The sequence below is a fragment of the Nycticebus coucang genome, chromosome 8 (assembly GCF_027406575.1).
Source record: "Nycticebus coucang isolate mNycCou1 chromosome 8, mNycCou1.pri, whole genome shotgun sequence".
Taxonomy (NCBI): domain Eukaryota; kingdom Metazoa; phylum Chordata; class Mammalia; order Primates; family Lorisidae; genus Nycticebus; species Nycticebus coucang.
The window spans coordinates 79662073-79686851 of NC_069787.1; positions in this window are offsets into that span (position 1 = coordinate 79662073).

The following is a 24779-nucleotide window of genomic DNA, read 5'->3' on the forward strand; positions in this document are numbered from 1 at the left end:
GTCTATCAAAAATATAAATTGGGGGAAGATTCATTATTTAACAAATTGTGCTGGGTGAATTGGCTGGTGACATGTAGAAGACTGAAACTGGACCCACACCTTTCTCCTCTAACAAAATTTGACTCTCACTGGTGAAAGGACTTAAATGTAAGACATGAAAGTATAAAAATTCTCAGAGAGAGTGCATGGTAAACAGTTGAAAAAATTTTCCTGGGAGAATACTTTATGGGGAGGACCCCACAGGCAATTGAAGCAACATCAAAAATACATTACTAGGATCTCATCAAACTAAAAAGCTTTTGCACTGCCAAGAACATAGTAAATAAAGCAAGTAGACAGCCCTCAGAATGGGAGAGGATTTTTGCAGGTTATATTTCCGACAAAGGTCTAATAACCAGAATCCACAGAGAACTCAAACTTATTAATAAGAAAAGAACAAGTGATTCCATTCCATCGTGGGCAAGAAACATGAACAGAAGCTTCTCTGAAGAAGACAGGTGCATGGCCTACAGACACATGGAAAAATGCTCATCATCTTTAATCATCAGAGAAATGCACACCAAGATAACTTTGAGATATCATCTAACACATGACAAAATCCCAAAACTACAGATGCTGGTGTGGATTTGGAGAAAAAGGAACACTTCTGCACTGCTTGTGGGAATGCAACCTAGTATATTCCTTTTGGAAAGAAGGAGGGAAGTGGAGGGGGATGGTAAGGGAGGGCGGTGGCTCCATAGAGAGAGGGTTGATGGTGGGACCACACCTGTGGAGCATAATGTAAGAGCACAAGTCAAATCTATCAGGTGTTGAACACAAATGTCTTAACACTGTGAGTAAGTAAATGAGGTGAAATCTATAGTAATTAGCAGGATGTAAGCACTCCAATTTTCACAAATAATCAATACATTGAATCCCACAAAGGCATAAATGTATTCCTGATCTATGCATATATGACTTAAATAATAATAATAATAATGATGATAAAGCCCAGATGCAGTCAAGGCTTGACCCTCAAAGCAAATGGCCAGTCAGAAAGAACAACCTAAAGATCGGGAACACACACCATAAGAACACATGAAAAATGTACTAAAGAAAGAGGTACATTTTTAAAATGTCACACCGAGAAGCTCTTACAAAGCTAAAGCAAAAGTGCTAATGACTAGATAGTAGATTCCTATCTAAAACAATGGGACTCTGGTCTGAAAGTTTCTAGTTTTATCTAATAGAGCTGGTTAAGCAAACCACTTGTGAATTGGGGGTGCAAAAATAACACATGTATGGGTAGTTTTTACCTTAGGCACTAATATGTAAGAGTGTAAAAATGTATGTGCATGCATAGCCATCTATATAGATATGTAAGGGGGATTATTAGGTTTAGGTTATACCTCTCGAAACTAGCTCAAATAAAGATATTTTATGTAAATTTATATACTGCTTTGGATTTCCCTTTTCTCTTATTTGATCTCCCTTCTCCATTATATGATGGCTTTTTTGAAAAGAGCTTTAAAAAAACATCATTTAATATTTATTTTTGGAGAACATTGGCATCTTTTTTAAGATTCATCTTCTAAATAATACTGAATATTATTTTCAGACAGATTAATCAATTCAGGAAGAATCCTCTGAAGAATTCTAACACTAACTAATAATTGCTAATCAGAGAAGAGAATATAGAGCCTTAAGTCAAAATGAAAGGTACAAATGATGCTGAAAGACAATTTGAGCAAATGAGGGTAACATAGGTAAGACATGAACCTAGAGAGCTCAGTTGGTGCACAGTGCATCTTCCCCAATGAGCCAGAAAGCAGTTTATGACCAAGAAACTGAGTGTCCCACAGCTTCACCCTCTTGTTCCCAGAGCTGCTCTGGGAACTGACTGTGTACTGCCTGTGAAAACACAATTTAGAAGATACCATTTGACTGTCCTCAGAAAGACATCATTAGTTAATTAAACTGTAGCTATTTAAGTCCCTGTAACAAGTAATGGGAATTTCAATTCTACTGATAAAAGGATATTATTTATAATGAGCTTCACGACCAAATGCATTCCGAATGTGAAAGGCTAACCATTAAATAGTGACTCAGAACATTACCGTAAAGTTTGAAACTGCACATACTGATTGCAAAGGGAACCAGGATATGGAGAAATCATGAGAGCTAATGAGCCCAGCCTGGAGGAATATTAGTTCCTAAAAGGGGAAATCTTCTAGGTTCTTTGGGACACAAATGTGAGGACAGAAAGTGATCCAGGAAGGAGGTATTGTTAGTTTTGTTTTTATATTCTCCTTATTATTAGAATATCCAAAGGAGATTCTGATAATTTATTTTTAGTCTTGCTAAAATGTTCTGCACTTTTTCTCTGGGAAATGTCAATGGCAATTATAATTACTTACAATAAATTACTCAATAGCACAAAGTATCTAGGATCAGTGCTTCTTGGCCCTCATGACTTTTATAAACCACTTTGTTTCCTTCTGACATCAAAAGTCAGCTCAAATTTTATGTCATCATATACCATCACTAACCCTTATCACTTCATTGAACTATCAAGATTCAGAACATTTTCCCTCCTTCCTTGAAGATTTTGGCTCCTAGATTACGCTCATTTTCCATGATATTCTTCCAGTCATAATGAAATGGTTAATATCAGTATTCAGATAAACTTCCTATACACACATCTCTTAGTTCGCTGACCTTCTTGCCAAAAAAGAACTTGTCTTCTAGCCTAAGACATGGTCCTATCGAAACCTGACCATTGCCAGTTATTAAAACCCTTCATAATCTCAAGTTTAACCTATTGTCTTCTATTAAATCAACACCCAACAAACCATATTCTTCAAACCTACAAGGACTCCAGAACAATGACTTTTTAGTATTTTTTTAAGTTTTATTTTTAATGATGGGTTATACTAGTTGTATATATGTATAGAGTACAGGTAACTTTGGATACAGGCATACAATGTGACTTAATCAAATCAGAGTAATTGGGATATTTATCACCTTAGGTATTTATGATTTATTTGTGATAGGAACATTCCAATTCTACTCCTATAGTTGTTTTTAAAGTATTCTCTAACTTACGAATGGTTATAGTCATTTTGTTGTGTTATCAGATACTGTTCATCTAACATTGTATTTTTTTGTAGCCATTAACCATTCCCACTTTGTCCTTCCCCTCCCAGATACCCTTTCTGGGCTTTAGTAACTATAGATCTACTCTATAGCTCCATGAGATCAATTGTTTTTAATATTTATCTGCCTCATATCCTCATATGAGTGAGATACATTTGAGATTCATCTTTCTGTTAGCTTATTTGTCTTAAGAAAATATTCTCCAGTTCCATCCATGATGTTGCAAATGACAGGATTTCATTCTGTTTATGGCTCTGTAATATTCTACCGGCAACATGTATCACAGCTTCTTTACTCATCCATCCACTAAATAGACACTCAATTCCAAATTTTGGCTACTGTGAATAGTGCTGCAATAAACATGGGAGGGTAGATATCTTTTCCATATACTGATTTCCTTTGGTTTGGATATATACTCAGCAGTGAGATGGCTGGGTCATAGGGTAGTTCTTTCTACATTTAATGCTTTGAGGAACCACCAAACCATTCTCCACAGTGGTTACACTAATTTACACTTCTACCAACAGCATCCAAGGGTTCCTATTTCTCCACATCCTCACCAGCATTCACTATTTGTTGACTGTCTTTTTGATAGAAGCCATTTTAACTGGGATAAGATGATATCTCATTGTAGTTTTGATTTTCATTTCTTTGGTGACTAATGATTTTGAACGTTTTTTCACATACCTGTTGGGCATTTGTATGTCTTCTTTTGAGAAATGCCTATTCAGATCCTTTGCCCATTTTAAATTGAATTACTTGACTTTTTTCTATTGAGTGTTCGGAGCTCCTTATATATTCTATTATAAGGAGTATAAGTTACTGATCCCTTGTTGGGTAGGTAGTTTACAAATACATTTCCTTCTTGTGTGGGAAACAATTATTGATTGTTTCCAATCCTGTGAAGTCTTTTAGCTTGATGCAATCACATTTGTTTCTTTTTGCTTTAGTTGCCTGTGCTTTGGGGATATAACTGAAGTCCTTGCCGATACCAATGTGCCAAAGCATTTCTTCAACGTTTTCCTTTAGTAGCTTTATAGTTTCTTGTCTTATATTTAAGTCTTTACTCCATTTTGCTTTCATCTTTGTATTTTGTAAAAGATGAGAGTGTAGTGTCATTCTTCTATATATGAATATCCAGTTTCTCCAGCCCAATAATTATTAGACAGAGTTTTCTTTCCCTAATGTATGTTCTTGGCAACTTTGTTGAAGATATGTTCACTACAGATGCAAGGATTTATTTTGTGGACCTCCATTCATTTCCATTGGTCTAAATGTCTGTTTTCATGTCAGAACTGTGCTATTTTTGTTATTACAGTTGGGTAGTATAATTTGAAGCCAGGTAAGGCAATTCCTCCAATTTTGTTCTTTTTGCTCAGGATGGTTTTGGCTACTCTAGGTCTTTTGTAGTGTAGTGCCATATAAATTTTAGGATTATTTTTTCTATTTCTGTGAAAAATGTCATTGGTATTTTGATGGGGATTGCACTGTAGATTGCTTTGAGGATTATGAACATCTTAACAGTACTGATTTATCCAATCTACAAGTATGGAATATTTTTTCCATTTTCCTGTTTTCTTTTCAATTTCTTTCATCATGTTTTAAAGATATGTATATATCTTTGAACATCTTTTTTTTTTGCAGTTTTTGGCTGGGGCTGGGCTTAAACCCGCCACCTCCGGCATATGGGCCAGTGCCCTACTCCTTTGAGTCACAGGCACCACCCATCTTTGTACATCTTGGTCTTCTTTGTTAAGTTCATTCCTAGGATTGTTATTTGTAGCTATTGTAAATGGGATTATTTTCTTGATTTTTTTTTTTATTGTTTATCATTGGCATGTATAAATGCTACTGATTTTTGTATATTGATTTTCTATCTTGCAACTTTACTAAATTCATCAGTTCTAATAGTTTATTTGTGGAGTCTTTAAGTTTCTTTAGATATAATATATAATCTGTGAACAAGTGTAATTTGACATCTTCCTTTCCAATTTGGATGACGTTTATTTGTTGTTTCTGACTGATCTAGCTAGAACTTCTGGTACTATATTGAATACCAGTGGTGAAAGTGGGCATCCTTGTTCCATAATTTAAAGGAAAGGTTTTCAGTTTTCCCCACTCCAGTCTGATGTTACTTCTGGGTGTGTCATAAATGGCTTTTATTGTGTTAAAGTAAATTCCTTCTACACATAGTTTTTGTAGAGCTTTATCATGAAGGGATGATTGTTGCATTCCATCAAATGCTTGGTCAGCATCAACTGAAATGATCATATGGTTTTTGTTCCTTGTTATTTTGGTATTATATTGTTGATATTATACAGTATATCACCTTGATTGATTTGAATATATTTTCATCCTTATATCCCCAAGATGAATCCTACTTGATCATGATGACTAATCTTTTCCCTGTGTTGTTGAATTCAGTTTGCTAGTATTTTGTTGAGGATTTTTGCATCAATGTCCTTCAAAAATAATTGGCCTATAGCTTTCTTTTTCTTTAATTGTTTGTTTGGTTTTGGTATCAGGGTTATACGGGGTTCATAGAATAAGTTTGGGAGTAGTCTCCCCTCCTAAATTGTTTTGAATCTTTTAAGTATTAGTAGGTTTTATCATGGGTGACTTTTTATTACAGCTCTTATCCTACTACCTGTTATTGATTTACTCAGGTTTTGGAATTTTTTTTTCCCCCTGGGCAATCGTAGTAGGTTGTACGTGTTCAGGAATTTATCCATTTTTTCAAGGTGCTACAATTTATTGATGTATTAATTGCTCATAGTAATCTCTAATTTAGATTCTTAAAATTTCTATACTATTAGTTGTAATAGCTCCTTTTTCATCTGTTTTTCTACTTTTACTTTGGTTTTTGCTCTTTTTTTAATAGTCTGGCCAAAAGTGTGCCAATTTTGTTTGTCTTTCAAAAAATAACTAACATCTTTTTGTTTACATTTTGTATTTTACTTTGATTTCAATTTCATTTATTTCCGTTCTGATTTATATTTTTTCCTTTCTTCTAATAATTTTCAATTTGGTTTGCTTTTGCTTTTTACTTCTTCAAGATGCATTGTTAGATTGTTTATTTCAAGCTTTTCTACTTGTTTGAGGTAGGCAATCATTGCTATAAACTTTCCTCTTATTACCAATTTTGCTGTATCCCAGAGATTTTAATATTCCATTTATTTCCATTTATTTTGAGAAATTTCTTAATTTCCCTCTTACTCTCTTCATTAACCCATTGGTCATTCAGGAGTACATTTTTTAAATTTCCATGTATTTGTGTAGTTTCACGTGCCCCTTTTGTTATTGATTTCTAGTTTTATTTCATTTGGGTGAGAGAAAACACTTCATATAACTTGAAACTTTTTGAATTATTAAAAAATTGTTTTGTTGCCTAGCATATGATCTATTCTTGAATGAACCATGAGCTGAGAAAAAAAACCCAAAACACATGCATTCTATTCTATGGTTGTTGGATGAAATGTTCTGTAAAAGTCTATTAAGTGCATTTGGCAAGTAGCACACATGAAATTCAATTGTCCTTGATGATTTTTTATCAGTATGATGTCTCCAGTGCTGAAAATGCCTAGGAATTATTGAATTGGAATGTATGTTTCTCTTTAGCTCTGATATTGTTTGCTGTTTATATCTAGGCACTCATGTGTTGGTTGTGTATGTATCTAGAATCATTATATCCTCTTTCTGAATTGAGCCCTTTATTGTTATAGAATGACCTTTTTGTCTCTTTCTACAATTTCTGTCTTGAAATTTTATTGGCTAGAAGTATAGCTACTCCTGCTGTTTTGGCTTTCCATTTGCACGAGATAATTTTTTTCATCCATTTAATTTTTTGTCTAAAAGTGTCTTTTAGATAAAGCAGGTGTTTTGTAGACAATATATAGCTATATTTTAATCCATTCAGCCCTTCTGTGTCTTTTGATTGGAGAGCTTAGTCCATTCACATGCAATGCTATTATCAATAAGTAAGAACTCAGGACTCACTATTCCCATGTGCTGTTTGATTTTTGCTTGTTTTGTGGTTCTCTCAGTTTTTCTTCTGTTCTAGCTTCTTTTCTTTTTGTTTTGTTTTGTCTTTTGGCCAGGGCTAGGTTTGAACCCACCACCTCCAGCATATGGGACCGGCGCCCTACTCCTTGAGCCATAGGCGCCACCCTATAGCTTCTTTTCTTAAAAGTGATTTTCTCTGGTATGTTTAAAAATTTTTGCTCTTAATTTTTTTGTATCTGTTGTAGACTTTTGATTTGAGAATACCACGAGGCTTTAAAAAAACATTTTTAACAATTATTTTAAACATATGACAACTCTTCTTACAAACAAAACAACAAACTAGACAAAGAGAAATATAACAGAAACTCTACACTTTGCTCCACCCCTACATTTTAACTTTTCTTTCTTTCCATCTGTAACTTTTTATCCCATCTGTCTCTCAAAAAGTTGTAGCTTTATCAGTTCTGAGGGTGCCCCAAGCCCAGTAACACTGTGACTCTCACAGACTCCTGGTGGTACCACCTTGGTGGACTTATAAAATACAGCAGAATTTCCTGGGTTCCAGGCAAAGTCTCTCAGTCTCTTCCCACTCTTTCTGTGCTAGGCTGCTGGAGTTGGGGTAGGAGTGCTATGGGCACTCCCTCACAGCCACCACATGTAAGACTGCACCAGGTCACACCTGGAGCCAGCTGAGTCTTACGCAAAGTCTATGGTGACTTTTGCCCGGCTACTCTGATGTTTATCCAAAGCCCTTGAATCCTGCCAGAACTGGGTCCTTGTCTTCGGGGCAGCACGTTTCCTTCTGACCTAGGGTGGGTCTAGAAATGCAATCAGGAACTAAGGGCTGAAATGAGGGGCTTCAGGAGTCTGCTTGGTACTATACTTTACTGAGGCTGAGCAATTACCCAGCTTTCAAAACAAAGCCCTCTGAGATTTTCCCTTTCCTTTCCCCAGGTGGAGGTAGGCACTTCCAGAGCTGCACTGCCTAGAATGTGGAGAAACATGACACAGGCACTGGCTTGGCTGCTACTGCTAGTGTCTCCCTGGGTCATGTGCACCCCTAACCCAGTGGACCTGACCCAGCACAACCACAGAAATTTTCTAAGGAATGCTTCCCTGGTGGCTTTATTTCCTTAAGAATTTATTCTAAGCCTCAGGACTATTTTTTGTCATCTGGTGGTAGGGCTAGCCAGATATTGGGGTTTGAGGAGAAGATTTCCCACTGGCTAGGCCACAATTTTTTGCCCTGTGCCAGGGTGGCCCTGCATTCCACAGCAAAGTCCCGCAATCACTACACTCTCCCTCCCCAAGCACACAGATCCTCTCTTCCCTAGAGATGTTGGACTGCCAGCAGATAGGAGAGGGGTGGAGTTAGCAAAGCAAGACTCTTCTTTTTGCCTTCTTCTGGGCCTCCTTCCCAATATAATGTTAAAATCAAGTACTATGATTTTAGTAGTACCTGATTTGTATTTTAATCAGATCACTCAGCTGATGTTTGATTCTTTTGCAGGTGCTTCCTCACATGGATAGTTTTGGAATTTAGTGTTTGTGTGGAGGAATGATCGTTGCATATTTCAATTTAGCCATCTTGCTCCATCTCAATCTTTCCTTAAGCTATTCATTTTTTATCATACCACCTAATTTTCTGATTCTTACCTTCTCATGCCTTCAAAAAATTCCACATCTTTAATATATTTTTTCTTTCTTTTTCTCGTTTTATTATACTCAATTAGAAAACAATAACACTGGTAAAATGTAAATTACCACCTACGCTAGGCATCCACCCCCCATAGTTATATATGGTGGGGGAAAAACACACCTGTGCTTAGTGGTCACACTTCAAAGTCATGACTGCTAATTTCAGTGGTGCCTGTAATGCTGCCCTGCAGCACTAATACATTTTTCTGATATTCTTCTTCCACATCCCGAAGTATCTTCTTCATCCTCACTCTCAGATGATGGCTTTGCTATTTCACTGATAAAACACAATCAATTGGAGGAGGCCTTTTATATGACCCTACCCATATCTGTCCACTAACTTTCATACCCATAAATCTATTTCCCCCATGTTACTATAGATGATTTCATTGTGATTTTCCTTAAAGCCACCTCTACCTGTGTACAAAAACATATTTCCAGCTTACTTCTTAGGAGCGTTGCTCTAGCAGTCTAACACTCTTTACAATGCAAAGCTTTACGTCATCAAACTTTCCCTTTCTTTTACTTTATTCCAATCAGCATACAAATATGGTGCCTTTTGTTCTTACAAAAATTATCTCTTGACCATATTTAACAATTCTGGCTACTGTCTCCCTTTCCCGAAATCTTTTAAAGCAAAATGCTTCAAGTCTATTTTACTCACATCTCTAATACCTCTCTTACATCTTGAATCAGTATTTTCCCCCTACCACTCCTATAAAACAGCTTTTGATCTCTGTCCTCCACATTACTATATTGCATGATCAATTCTCAGACTTCATAGTACAATGAAGTAACCACGTGTCCTGGTTAGCCTGGGACTGTCACCGATTATACCCCCTGTCCTAGTGCAAGTATAATAGTGCCAACATTCATGCCTGAAATTGTCTCAGCTTGGACAATTTCAAGTGGACATCCTTTCTATCTGGAGAATTTGACAGAGATAAATACTTCTTCCTCTTTGAAAGACGTCTTTATCCTGCAACCTTACCTGTACCTCCTAACTGAACTGGCATCTCATTCTCAATGTCTTTCTTGTTGGGTAGTCCATCCTTTTCCTGATTTCTAGGGTTTTGAATACCCCAGGATTCCATACTTGGATTTTGTCCTTTCTATACATATATACACCTCCTTGGTGATATCTATCCCTTGACATGTACGTTCCCACCATAGACCTCTCTCAAATTTCTGGCTTATATATCTAATTTCCTGTTTATTCAGAAAATCTACATGAATATCAAATTGTTTCTTTCCTAGTACTTTCTCTAAGACCAATGTTTTTATCTTCTCTTCCTACTCCAGTCCCCTTTGTCTCACCATCTTCTCCATCTCAGTTACTGGAATCTCCATAAGTTTTTAATTGTTCAAGCCAAAAAGTCCTGGAATAAACTTTGATTCAAATCTTTCTCTCACTTACTATATCCAATCCCTTAGCAAATCCTGCGAGATCTTCCTACAAATTATATCCAGAATCTGCCTATTCTCATCATCTCTATCATTTCAAGTCATCATTGCCAAAACAAAAATTGCTGGACAAAGTTAAACAGAATTTATTCAAGCCTATTACAAAAGGGAAGAGAAATTCTGCAGAGTTAAAATTTTTCTTAAAATTCCTTAAATTTGGATCAGAAATTTCATGATTTTGACAGTCCTTTTGATAGGAATGTACACTCAAAAAAATGAACAGACATTTTTATTTTAGAACACATTTAAGTTTAAACAAAATGAGGGAAAGGTACAGATAACTTTCACATACTCCTCGTGTCCCACCAATTTTCCCTGTGCTAAACCTCTTGATTAGTGTGCTGCATGTGTCACAATCAATATTGCTATATTGTCATTAAACTAAAGTCCATAATTTACATAAGAGTTCACTATTTGTTTTACATTCTGTAGGTTTTAACAAATGCATGACTTGTATCCACCATTTCAGTATTATAGAGCAATAGTTTCACTCTAAATGCTAAAAACCTCCTGTGATCCTTTTTCATCTTCCCAAGCCTCTGGAAACCAACCAGTTCCATAATTTTGCCATTTCTGTATGGTCCCATATGTGGCATTAGATAGTATGTGGACAGTGTAGATTGCCTTCTTTCACTTCGTAATATAAATTTAAGATTCTTCTATGAGCTTGATAGCTCATTTATTTCCATCACTGAATAATATTCCATTGTATAGATGTGCCATGTTTTATTAATTCACTTCCAGCAGAACATCATGCTTACTTCCATGTTTGACAGTTATGAATAAAGGTGTTATAAGATCTACATGCAGGATTTTTGTTGGTGGTGGTGGTGGCAGTGTGGGTGTAATTTTTCAATTCTTTTGGAAAAATACCAAGGAACATGATTTTTTGGGTCACAGAGTAAGTTTCTGTTGTAAGAACTGCCGAACTGGCTTTCAAAGTGGATGTACATTTTGCATTCCTATTAAGAATGAGCGAGAGCTCCTGTTTCTCTACATCTACGCCAGCATTTGATATTGCCAGGGTTCCCATTTTAATACTTGTAGATATGTAGTGGTTATCTTGTTTTAATTGCATTTCCCTAATGAAATATGGTGTTTAATATTTTTTATATGTTTCTTTGCCATCTGTACTCACCTTTTAGTGAATTGTTTATTCAGGTTTTTGCTTATTTTTAACTGGGTTTTTGTTTCCTTATTGAAGAGCTTTAAATGTCCTTTGTATATTTTGGGTACAAACCCTTTATCTGTTATGTGTTTTACAAAGACTTTCTCTCATTCTAAGTTTAGTCTTTTCATTCTTTCAACAGTGTCTTTGGCAGAGCAGAAGTTTTTTTTTTTAATTTTCATCAAATCCAATTTATTAATTTCCTTTCTTTTAATGGATTGTGTTTTTGGTAATAAATCTAAGACATTGTATCCAAAACCAAGGTCACCTAGTTTTTGCCTTATGCTCTCTTCTAGCAGATTTGTAGTTTCACATTTTACAGTTAGGTTTGTAATCTACTATTTAATTTTTGTGAAAAAGGGATATGTCTAGATTCATTATTTGCATGTCAATGTCTAGATATTCCAGACTTCTTTCTTAAAATAACTATCCTTTGTCTGTTGTAAGGCCTTTGCTCCTTTGTCAAAGATCAGTTGACTACATCTACATAGGTCTATGTCTGGGCCCTTGATTCTGTTCTATTGATCTGTCTGTCTGTTCATTTGCCAAGGTCAACCTGGCTTGCTTACTGTAGCTTTAAAATAAATCTTAGAATTGAGTGGCATCAGTCTTACGATGTTTTGTATTTTAATATTGTGTTAGCTATTCTAAGCCATATAAACTCTACAATTACTTAGTGAATATTGGCTAAATAATAGGCTGGAATTTTGAATGGGATTGCACTGATTCTACAGAGAAACATATGAAGAACTGATGTCTGGAAATATTGATTGAGTCTTCTTATCCACAAATATAAACTATCTCCCCACTTATTTGCATCTTCTGTGATTTCTTTCATCACGATTTTATAGTTTTCCTCTTATAGATCCAGTATTGCATACACACACACACACACACACACACACACACACACTAGATTTATAACTATTTCATTTTGTTACTGTTGTGCGTGGTATTGTTTTTAATTTCAAAATCCATTTGTTCATTGTTTGTCTATACAAAAGTAATTGATTTGTATTTATTGATGGCCTGCAAACTTATTATCATGTCATCTGTGAACAACTGTTTTTCCAATATATATACTTAATAATTCTTTTTTTCATTTCTTATCTTATAAAATTAGCTAGAATTCTCAGCGCCATGGTGAATAGAATTGACTAGAATGACCATTCTCGTCTTGTTCCTCATCTTGATGGAACACTACCTAGTTTCTCACCATTAAGTATGCTACCAGCCGAGATTTTTTGTAGATTCTCTTTGTCAAGTTAAGGATGTTTTCTATTCCCGGTTTCCAAAAGTTTTTGTCATGAATGGCGTGATGCTAATCCTAGTTTGTCATAGAATATACTTCTTTTTATACATTGTTGTAATAATTTTCTAATATTTGGTTAGGGTCTTTTGCATGTATATTCATGAATGATTTGGGCTATATAGTTTTCTTGAAATGTTTTTACATGGTAAGTATTAAGATAATACTTAGAATGAGTAAGAAACTATTTCTTTCTTTTGTTTCTATTTTCAGGAAATGTATGTATAAAATTTGTTTGATAGAATTTACTAGTAAGCCTATATGGACATGATACCCTCTGTTTTGAAATTTAATTTCCTTGATAAATACAGGGCTATTCAGACATTTAATTTTTTCATCTGTGCCTTTTTTGATACTGTCCATTTGACCTAGGTTATCAAATTTGTGAGCATAGAACTACCCATAATATTCTTTTATTAACTTTTTAATGTCTATGGGATCACTAGTGATGATCCCTCCTTGATTAGCACATTGTGTCTTCTCTTTTTCTTTTCTATTTGGCCTGGCTAGAGGTGAATCCATTTAATTATCTTTTTAAAGAAAAAGATTTTCATTTTGTGGATTTTCTTATATCATTTTCTTTTTTTTTTTTTTTTTTGGCCGGTGCTGGGTTTGAACCCACCACCTCCGGCATATGGGACCGGCGCCCTACTCCTTGAGCCACAGGCGCCGCCCTCTTATATCATTTTCTACTTTTAATTTTATTAATTTCTGATCTAATTTTTATTATTTCTTATTTGGGTTTAAATTTTTCTTCCTTTTCTAGTTCCCACAGATAAAAGCCAAAATTATTGACTTTCTTACCTTCTCTACATGTAATGCTAAAATTTTCCCATAAGCACCACTTTAGTAACCTAGTTTTTATATACTGCATATGTGTTTTTCCATGCTGTATTTTTAATTTTTTGATTTTAGTTTTGAAAGTCTCTACTGGTATCAAGGTCACTGATTCTCTCCTAGTTGTGTCCAATCTATTGGTAGACCCATCAAAGGTGTTATTCTATTTTCTATGGCAGGTTTTTGAATAATGATTTCTGTCATTTCCTTTGGATTTTCTCTTCCATGTCTCTGCTGACATTATCCACTTGTTCTTGTATGTTGTGCACTTCTTCCATGATAGCCCCATTGGATGTTAATCACAGTGGTTTAAATTCATGGTCTGATAATCCCAGCACCTTACCATATCAGTCTGGTACGGATGCTTGCTTGAACTCTTAAACTGTGTGTTTTTGGCGGGGCAGGAGGGAGGTTGCTGTTGTAGTTGTTGTTGTTTATGATGCCTTGCAATTTAATGTGGCAAGTCAGGATACTTGTGCTGTGTAAATAGAAATGAGGTAATTAAACCTTCAGTCTAAACATTTATATGGAAAGGGGCTGGACTCTGTTTACTGTTTGCCATAGTAGGTGTCATGGACCAACATTTCCTCTGGTGTTTTTATTTTTCTCTTCTTGTCATTGGGCTCCCCTAGTTACTTCTTAAATATTGTTTGAAAAGTATTGTTCTTTCAATTGTAGATCTATGTTAGTATATAGGGGTTTGTTGATGTGATGGTGAAGTTTCAGATGAAGGAAATTATTCCATGGTCCTGATTAGTCTCTGTTTTTTACTGAGCCTGTACTCTTGGGCTATGTATGATCTTTGCAATGGCTTCTCTGGTTTTGTTTTATACCTACACCCCTTTATAATTCTTCTTTCCTTGGCAGTCTCTGCGCCCAAATCAGAATGGCCCTCAGGAAAAATAGGAAGACTAGTGAGTGTACGGTTGGGCACTTCCCAACTGCCCTTCTGCTGCCTTACAGGTTGTACAGCCATAAATGGATATTTCCCTTCCTCCAAGTCAAGTACCACTGGTAAAACTCCCTTAGAATAAGCTCTTGTAAAATAGTTTCTCTTGAAGGCAGCCCTTATTAAGAAAAACAGAATATCTGGATGTATTTAAAATGGTTACTTTCTCTTCCTTCTGCTGGAGGCCTGGGGAGGGATTTCTCTGAGCATTTTCTCCCATCCCTTCAAGACCAAGCCTGCAGAAGCATTTTTAAATAATGAGGGTAAGTTGATGGAAAGGTACTAGTAGACCTTAGAAGGGAGGTTGATCAATGGGACATGTCTAGTACACTGAGTTATTCCTGAGTTTGAAAATGTTTGTGTCTGTGGTTAGGCCATCCATGCAGCTGATGGTCACTAAAGAAGCACCTTTGGACATCAGGCTCTTACTCTACCCCAGGGCCAGGGAAAAGGGCACTATTTTCCTCTTGTCTACATTTCAAAGGATTGGCTCCCAGATACATGAAAATATAATCTTACCTGTAAAATTGACCAAAGGCTTAAAAAAAAAAAAGCCTATACATCTCAAAGAGATAGAAGAAAAAAAAATTATATGTCATCTAAAGTAGACCTCTAAGGCAAGGAAGTCAGGAGCCTAGAAAGAAATCCATCTAGAATCTAGTCTAGATAAGGGAAATGTTAAGATCATCTAGGTCATAATGTCTCACTCAGGTTATTGCAGCAGTTTCTTTGCTTCTGCCCCAAGTAAATGACTCTGTTATAAATGGCAAAATTATTTCTCCTTTTAAAATAGCAAGCTTCTATTTCACTCAGAATAAAAACCAATGTCACTGGAATGGCTATCTAGTTAGTTCATAATCTGAAGCGTATCTTAGCATAAGATCCATAAACAATAAACATGGGGTGGTGCCTGTGGCTCAAGGAGTAGGGCGCCGGTCCCATATGCCAGAGGTGGCGGGTTCAAACCCAGCCCTGGCAAAAACACACACACACACACACACACACAAAAGAAATCTATGGGTGGCACCTGTGGCTCAAGGAGTAGGGCGCTGGTCCCATATGCCGGAGGTGGCAGGGTCAAACCCAGCCCCGGCCAAAAACCACACACACAAAAAAAAAAAAACAATAAACATGCATTTATTGACAAGATCAATTAAAGGATCTTCTGATTTATGCTGAGATTTGTAGAGTGACTCTGCTGATACAGGCAAGGTTCATTTGAGTTGGCTCTGTTCTGCTTGCCCGGATACTTGTCCTCTTTGTAGAAACGCTGGTCTAACCCAAGCATCTTCTTCTCATGGCTGTAGCAGAAGTACAGAAGAGCAAGGGAATAAATATGAGGACTCAAAAGGTAAGGTAGGAACAGGCCTTCTGTCTTGTCTGCCACATTCTATGGGGCAAACAAGTCACTTAGTCAAACACAAGGTCAAGCTGCAGAGTAACAACTACTATTGCTTTAGTGGGAGGTACTGCAAAGTTAATAGTAAAGCGAATGAATACAAAGAGGGGTGCAAAACTGAAGTCAATAATGTACTACTCATCCCATTCAATCTACAATATATTTTTCTAATTTGTTTTGTTTATTTTGTGTCTACTTACACTGTAATCAACCATGAGGAATTATTTGTTTTGTTTACTGCTCTATCTTCATTGTCTAAAATAGTGGTTATTGTAAGTGCTCAGTAAATATATTTAAATAAATTAGTGCATGATGATTACATTGAAATATAATTAAAGTAAGAAATGGTATTCTGTAAGTATGTATGAATAACAGAAATAGAATTAAAGAGGACATTTTAAAAGGAATATCAGAGAGAGCTTAAATAAAAGATGGTGCATTAAGTAAACCTTAATTACTGAATATAGACCTATCTAGAAAATTTGAAGGAATATTATGAAGTGGAAGGTGTTGGTCATTGTAAGAAACTCAAAAGTAAGCTAAGTTTACAAATTACATATGCCATTGGGATCAGGTTTACATTTGTACTCAAATTAACAGAAACACATGTCTTATGAATTTGGAACCTAGACTTTCTTCTATAATTTGTCAGCTGTGCTCCCACACAGAATCTTCATGTTTTTCTCTCTGCCCTATCTACAACATGTCAGCATCAAGTCTCTGAAGCAACTAGTTTAACAACATCAGGGCTGCTGTCCACAAATTAATTCATCATGAAAGGTCTTTCAAATTGACTTTTTAAATTCTTCTTTCTTTTGAAATCTTTGCTCCCAAACCAGAATTGCCCTCATGTTTTCCATTTACATAAGAAAATTCTCTGTGCATCTAAAAAGATGGAAGGCCGGCAAGAGTACAAAAGATGAGGTTGCCAGGGCGGCACCTGTGGCTCAAGGAGTAGGGCGCCGGTCCCATATGCCAGAGGTGGCGGGTTCAAACCTAGCCCTGGCCAAAAAAAAAAAAATGAGGTTGCCAGAGAAAATACAGAACACTCTGTTATCATTTAGATTATTTCCGATAAACAATGAGCATATATTCTCAGTACGACAATGTCCATTGTGAAATCTGTTACATACATATGCTAAAAAAAATCATGACTTATTCAGAATTTAAAGATTTTGGTGTTTCATATTTTTATTTGCTAAACCCAGCAACTCCAGTAAGGAGTAATAGTTTTTCATGAGAGCAGTATCTTATCCAGGATCATCCAGGAAAAAGTCTTATTTCATATACTTCTCAACTCTATTTGTCTTCAAAATGGCAGGTGATGAACATTTTTTAATTTAAGTTGCCAGTTTTGAGAATCAAAGAGAGATTTATAGGTCTGTGCAAAAAGAACACAGTAAGACATGGAAACAGTGGGAAGTTCAGGGAAGAAACTGACAATTTAAGAGCAGAAATCTGGACAATTTAAATCCAAAAAGTATGAAGACATAAAAAAAGTAAGATCATTGGAATCTAAACCAAATTCAAAGAGGTCACAAGATGTTGAAAATGGTAACTTTGTAGGGTAAGGAGAAACAGGATTTGATAGTAAATATTTAAATCTGAAAAGAGAAGAAAAGCAAGATTTGGAAAAGGTGGATTGTGAAGGTGTTCAGTTCTGGTTAGCAATACTTTCCAAACTTCTTTTAAAACAATTCCATGAGCCTTTCTATCTTGTAGGATCAATGTATTTATAAGCATTATTGCAGGGTTGGGAATACTACAAGAGTTCTTTTTACGATAGTTAAGACTTTAATGGGTATATTTCTGCAAGTCTGGAGAGAAATAAGGACTGGTAATATTAATTGGGAGCCCTTAGCATGTGACTTTCTCACAAATGAAAAGACATTACAAGTCCCCTAATCCAATTCATGCATTTTGTATGCATTGCTTCATAATTTCTTTCATAAGTTTTTTTGTTGGGCATTTCATAAAATAGGTAGCTCTCTAACTCTCAAACAATGCTATTCCATTCTGAACTGGCTTATAAATTCATTTTTTGAGCTGTTTTTACTGAGTCAAATGTTTATTTCCTAAAATAATCATTTATTGATCATTATTCAGTCTTCCCCAATCACACAGAAAGTCCACGTAAGAAACTGTAGAACACACAAAGATAGCCCCTCCCATGTAAAGCTTCTCTGTTTTGCATTAGACACTCTCACTTCTAAATGATGCTTCCCTCTGTAATTGGTTTTCTAGACTCTCAACAGTAGTCGCTTCTTAACCACAAGTTCTCTTTCTATGGTTTGAGTTACCTGCACCACAGTACAAAAAGATAGAAAGAGAGAAACAGACAGAGAACTTCCCAAAACCTTTATTGTAGTAAATATAAAAAGGTATTATATAAAATAAAAAGTATTATAGTTGATTTATTTTATTATTATCAATAATTATAGTTAATCTCTTAGTATGCTTTATTAATAAGTTAAGCTTTTTTATAGGTATGTATGTATAAGAAAAAAATATAGATATATACGGTTTGGTACTATCTGTGGTTTCAGGCATCCAAGGTAAGGTCTGCACGTGGGAGGGACTCCTGTACTACTTCACTCTTCCCCTTACAGATACGCTAAAGGTTAACTACGCTTCCTGCAAAGCATACTTCTCAGAATGAGGCAACCGCAATGTTCTTGTTATTTATTCTGAGCTGAAAGTAAAGAAGACGCTCAAGAATTTTGCACAGCTCCACAATCCTTCTGTCTCCGAAGTATATATGTCTATAATATTTAAGACGTAATAACAAAAAATGAAGAGCAACTTTTTTATGAGTACAATAGACTTTTGTTTAATTCAAGAGGTATACTTTTAGTTGTTACTGGAAATGAAATTATTTAGGCTACTGATACACTCTTGTAAAGGCTGGTGAAAATAATTCTACTCCATAGAATTGATAGATGGAATTTTTTTTTTCTGAATGTGTCAAACTATCTTAAAACCTCTGCTTATTTTTTTTTACAAATGTGAAGGCAATGAAAGTTTCACTGTGGAAAAAAAGTAAAGACATTTGTGTATGAAAATGGATGAAATGGATGAAAAAGAATATCTCGTGTACAGAACTCAATGATGGTAAGATTTGAAATTACTATATTTAACTGTCTAAATTAAAAACAAGTTATTATTGTATACTTAAAAGCATTTCTTAAAATGTAATGAGCAAGGAACAGAGTAGATGTTCTACACTTTAACATCAGTAAAATGCCTCTTAAAATGTGTCATGAAATATGACCCACAAAATTGGTTTAAATTGACTTGCAGAAGGACACAGTAGCGTGGATTAAAAACCAGCTAAATCATGAGCAAGATTAATGATCATTACAACTGTGGCCTCTCTATTTCAAGTCCCTGTGTATAGTTAACCTTTTTGTTAAGGATATTTTCATCATTACAGCCTGCAAATGTAGCAGTTTAGGAAATGCCAGATATACACTGGTGCTCAGATGAGCGGCATATTGGATTAAAGTCGACCACAAATTTTGTAACACTCTTCCCATCAAAATTTATGTACCTTTCCCATAAATATGGGTAGATTCTGTTACTCTTTTTAACTAATAGAATACAGAAATGACACTGTATTTCTGGACATCTTGCACTCCTGGTTCAGGACATCTTGCACTCCTGTTTCATAGGACATGTACTTTTTTGTTTGCTCCATCTGTGATCTCAGCCATTCTACTGTGAGAAACCACAACTGCAGAGTGAAGAGACATAGTGGTGCTTCAGGAAACAGATTAGCTGAGCTCCCAGCTGATAGCAAGGATCAGCTGCTGGTCTGTGGGAAAACCGTCCAGCCGTGTAGTGTCTTTGTGGGATGCCAGCGACAGCCACCATCTGATGAAAATTGCATAAGAATGGGCGGCGCCTGTGGCTCAAGGAGTAGGGCACAAGTCCCATATGCCAGAGGTGGCAGGTTCAAACCCAGCCCTGGCCAAAAAAAACAAAAAAAAAAAAAAGAAAATTGCGTAAGAAATCCCAGACGAGAATCCCCCAGAAAACTTGCAACCCACAGAACTTCAAGAGATTATAATAAATTTGGGGTGGGGACTGGGTGGTGGACAGTAACCTGTTAGAGGCAAATGTGGTATATAAACCATAAAAATATAATCTTTTAGCAAAAGTGGATATTTTCATTGGTTTATGTTAAAAAACATTTCAGTATGTACATATTGGTTATTGAGATAAAATTTGCATATCGATTTAATCTCTAACCCTCAAAAATTCTTTTACAAGCCTATTTTTAATTTTTTTGAAGTCAGTAGAAGGAAAAGGGACTTTTGCTACATCTGCTTTATTAGATAGCTTGATTTAAGACAAATGGTTATATTTTGATAATATCTGAAAAATCCAGTAGGATTTATTTTATTATTTTACTAATGTTAGATGATATTATTATACAGATGCTATATTACATTTTGCCTAGCCTTACTGAGGTTAAGCTATATTTAAATTTATGAAAAAAGCACTCTAAAACAAGCCAAAATTTCTCTCACACAGATATAGTTCCACCAGTAAGTATGACACTTAGGAAATAGTAGCTAAGATGGGAATGAATAGAGTCTTTTTAGTTTGTCCTAGGCACTAAACAACTACCTGTTAATCAACTGATTGATGAGCTGCCCTATGTATAGGAGGTTCCATGTCACAAAGACAGACAACTTTGTAGACTTTTTTTTAATATCCTGCATGCAAGGAAATGCTTCAGGCCACAAAACAAACATGTTTATATAAATCAACATCCGGAGGGCTTTTTGAACAATCATCTATCATCAATCTTTATCTAATTCTCCGGCAGTTTATGTCATAGTATTAAACATGGCAATACAAGATGGCTCTGGATTTTGGACATGATAATGGATCCAAAACTGTCTCCAATTCTTTAAGCAGAGAAAGAAGAGAGACAGATATGAGTTAACATTGACATTTTCCATAGTTAATATGCACAGGAATTAAAATTCAAGTACCTCATAATACTTTAAGAACTTATTTAGATTTTCTTTTTGCAAAATCTTGTTAATAAAGAAAACGGGAAGAACAACCAGACATTTCAAATTGTGTGAACTTTAAAGTTGCCGCCTTCATTTAAAAAAGCTTTCTTCTCCCTCCATTCTAGACCTGTGATCAGCTAACGCAATCCCTCACCAGCTCTGACTGGGACTTAAGCCAACATTGCAAATTGTCACCTTATCAAGACTCTTTAGCCTCTTTCTATGTGTTCCACTTTGCTTAAACAGGATGAGTTTCAAAGAAAAGAGTGGGCTTGTACATAAAGTCAGCCTGGTGAGAAGAAAGAGGAAGGAAGCAACGTGAAAATGTCACAAGAAATGATGGTCTCTTGGCATTCTCTCCCTCTTGGTATGTATAGAAGATCTTTTTAGTATTTTCACCAGAGTAAAGGGGACTGAAATAAAATTGGGATGAAACAAAGAATTTCTCCTCTTGACATTTGCTTTATCCAAAAATATACTTGAATCAGAGAACAAATAAAACAGACACCATTCCTAGTTTCTGTAGGTGCCTTTTTCTCAGTAGCTTTTGTAGTCATTGCTGCCACTGAATCTTGGAATACACTGTGTGTGTGCGTACGTACACATGTGCATGTGGTACTATGTGAACATTCTTTTTAAAATTAATTTTTAATTAAAATCATATTTTTATATACATTTGTGGGGTATAATGTGACCATTTGTGGGGTATACATTTGTGGGGTATAATGTGACAATTTGCTATATAATGTGGAATGGTTAAACATTCTTTAAACAACATCAATCCTCAGGTTTCAAAGTAGATGGCAAGATTACAGAAGAGGGCTCATTGATAGATGTTTGGCAGTAGGCTTTGTTCATGCTTTATCTTTTACATGGTACACATGACTGGTCAGAAAAGCTTCTCTAACGGCTAGATGTCATTATCACAGAGATTAGCCTAGGTGAGGCAAAAATGAACTTACAAAAGTGAAACGTATATAGATATCTACTAAATTTTAAGGTTAAAAAATGTTTTTTGAGACATTAGACATGAAAATCAAAACATCAATTCAGATCTAAAAATTTCATTGGTGAATTTTATCAGGCTTTTAAGTTATCCCATATAAACTTTTCTAATGAAAAATAAGAAGGAAATACTGACCAGTTTGTTTTAAGGGGCCAACATAACCTTGATATAAACGTATCTCTCCTGAGCAGATGTACAAAAATATTTAAATTAATGAAAAATATAAAAAAAGAGAATTTATATTAAATAGAAAATTTAATATATAAAAAAGAAAATTTAAAAATTTTAGTAGAAAATTTAATAACAATTTATTTTAGAAATGACATCGGTAAGAGAAAAAATAAGTAGATGGAAAGATATTTTGTGTTCATAGATTAGATCTCAAGATTTTTTTCCTTTTTTTGTGTGGTTTTTGGTCGGGGCTGGGTTTGAACCCGCCACCTCTGGCATATGGGGCTGGCGCCCTACTCCTTTGAGCTACAGGCACTGCCCAGATCTCAAGATTTTTAAAATAAAATTCTTCCCAATACCATTTATGTATTTATCGCAACTACAATTAAAGTACGAGCTTTTATTCCCCTGAGGACAGTGACTGGCTTATTCTAAAATTTACATAGAAATGAAAAAGGCCAAAAGGACAAGAGAATCTTGAAGGAGAAAACAAATTTGAAGTATTATCAAAAATTAATACAATATTAAATCAGCAGCGTTTTATTAAGATAAGGACAAACACATAGATCGATGGAACAAAATATAAAAATTGAGAAATAAAATCATGCAGAATTCAAAGCTATGCAATAGATCTATACCTGTGCGCCTCCTCCAAAGATAACATTGGTTTAAAAGGAAAGTAAAGTATGTTAAATAAAAGTTTCTATTTCTTGCATATCAATATGAAAATATTTCAACATGACCCCTAACTCACATATTGCAGAAAAATCAGATTGATTATAGATTAAAGTGTGAACAGTAAAACAAAGTTTTATAAGATAATATAGAAAAACGACTTCATAAACTTGAGGTAAGCAGGATTTCTTAATCAGATCACAGAAAGCACTAATAATAAAAGATGAAGTGATAAATGATATTCCATTAAAATTTTTAATTTCTATCAATCAAAAGATGTCATCAAATGAAAAGGCAAAACATAAATTGGGAGAATATAGTAACACATATCACACAATTACACACACACACAAACTTGTACACAGAAAATATTTTTAGATTGAACATTCCATCAAGGAAAAAACATATTAACAATAAAATATTTTAAATTCAAAAAGAATATCAAAGTGGTTAACAAACATATAATAAGATGCTAAAGATTTTAAGTCATCAGGGAAATGCAAATTAAAACCAAAATGAGGTACTACGATATACCCACCAGAATGGCAAAAATAAAAATACTTATATTAACAAGTAGTCACGCATGTATTTGACTCACAAACTATCAGTGGAAAATGGATTTTTTTTTTTTTTACCATTTTGGTCAAAATGGAATTTGTTGAACCTCTTGGGAAAATGATTTCACTTCCACATTGTTTAGTTAAGTTTAACATACATATGTATGTTCCCCTATGACCATACAATTTTATTCCTGAGTATACATTCAAAACAAGTACATGCCAATTTTTACCAAGACATGAACAAGAATACTCATAATAACATTATTTGTAGTACTTCCCAGGAAGAAATAATCCAAGATAATCAAAATGAAAATTACATGAAAAAATTATGATGACACAAGTGAGCACTATAGGGAAATAGTAATGTACACACCTCTGCTATGTGAAAACAGAGGAGTCTTATATATATGCTAAGTTGAGAAAAAGAGAGTATATATTATATGATTTTCTTTGTACAAAACTAAAAAATTGACTAAAATAATTCAGGATAATGGTTCTCTTTGGGTGAGAGGATAGTGCCCAAAAGGTCATGAGACAGGTTCTTGGGAATCATAGCAATCTACATTATTTAATGTGTATTGTAGTTATGCTAATATCCTTCTCATAGAGTATCTAAAACTATATATTTTTGAATTGTGCATTTTTATACCAGGTGATATATTTCAACATAAATTTTGTGTAGGAAAAGGTGCTCAAAACACTGTCAACCTTTTTTTTTTTTTTTAAGTTAACAAACTGATTCGATACTTTATATGGAAATGCAAAGAGCCAAGAAAATCCAAGACTCTCTTTAAAAAGAACAAGGAGGTCAGGTGGAGTGGCTCACACCTGTAATTCCAGCATGCTTGGAGGCTGAGATGAAGACCAACCTGAGCAAGAGCAAGAGCAAGAGCAAGACATCATCTCTCCTAAAAAGAGAAAAACTAGCCAGGCATTGTGGAAGGAGCCTTTATTCCCAGCTACAGGGAAGGCTGAGGCCAGAGATGGCTTGAGCCCAAGATTTGACATTGCTTTGAGTTATGATAATGCCAGAGCACTCTACAGAGGGCGACAGAGTGAGACTTTATCAAACAAAAGGAAGGAAGGAAGGAAATAGCAAGAGGATTTGTTCAATAAAGATTTGGTTTTTAGAAAAATATAAAGACAAGATGAAACCTGCACAAAAATAGGGAAACAAACCAAGGGAAGGAAATGCAATAGTCTGAAAGAAAACACTCATTTATGTGGCTGCTTGAACTACAAGGAAGTTCGCTGTACAGATTAACCCTTTTAATAAATGCAAACTAAATAAGTATCCAATGAAAACAATAATAAACTTGAATAATAAATGACATGTGGTTCACATCCAGAATGTAAAAGAATTCTTATAAACCAGTAAA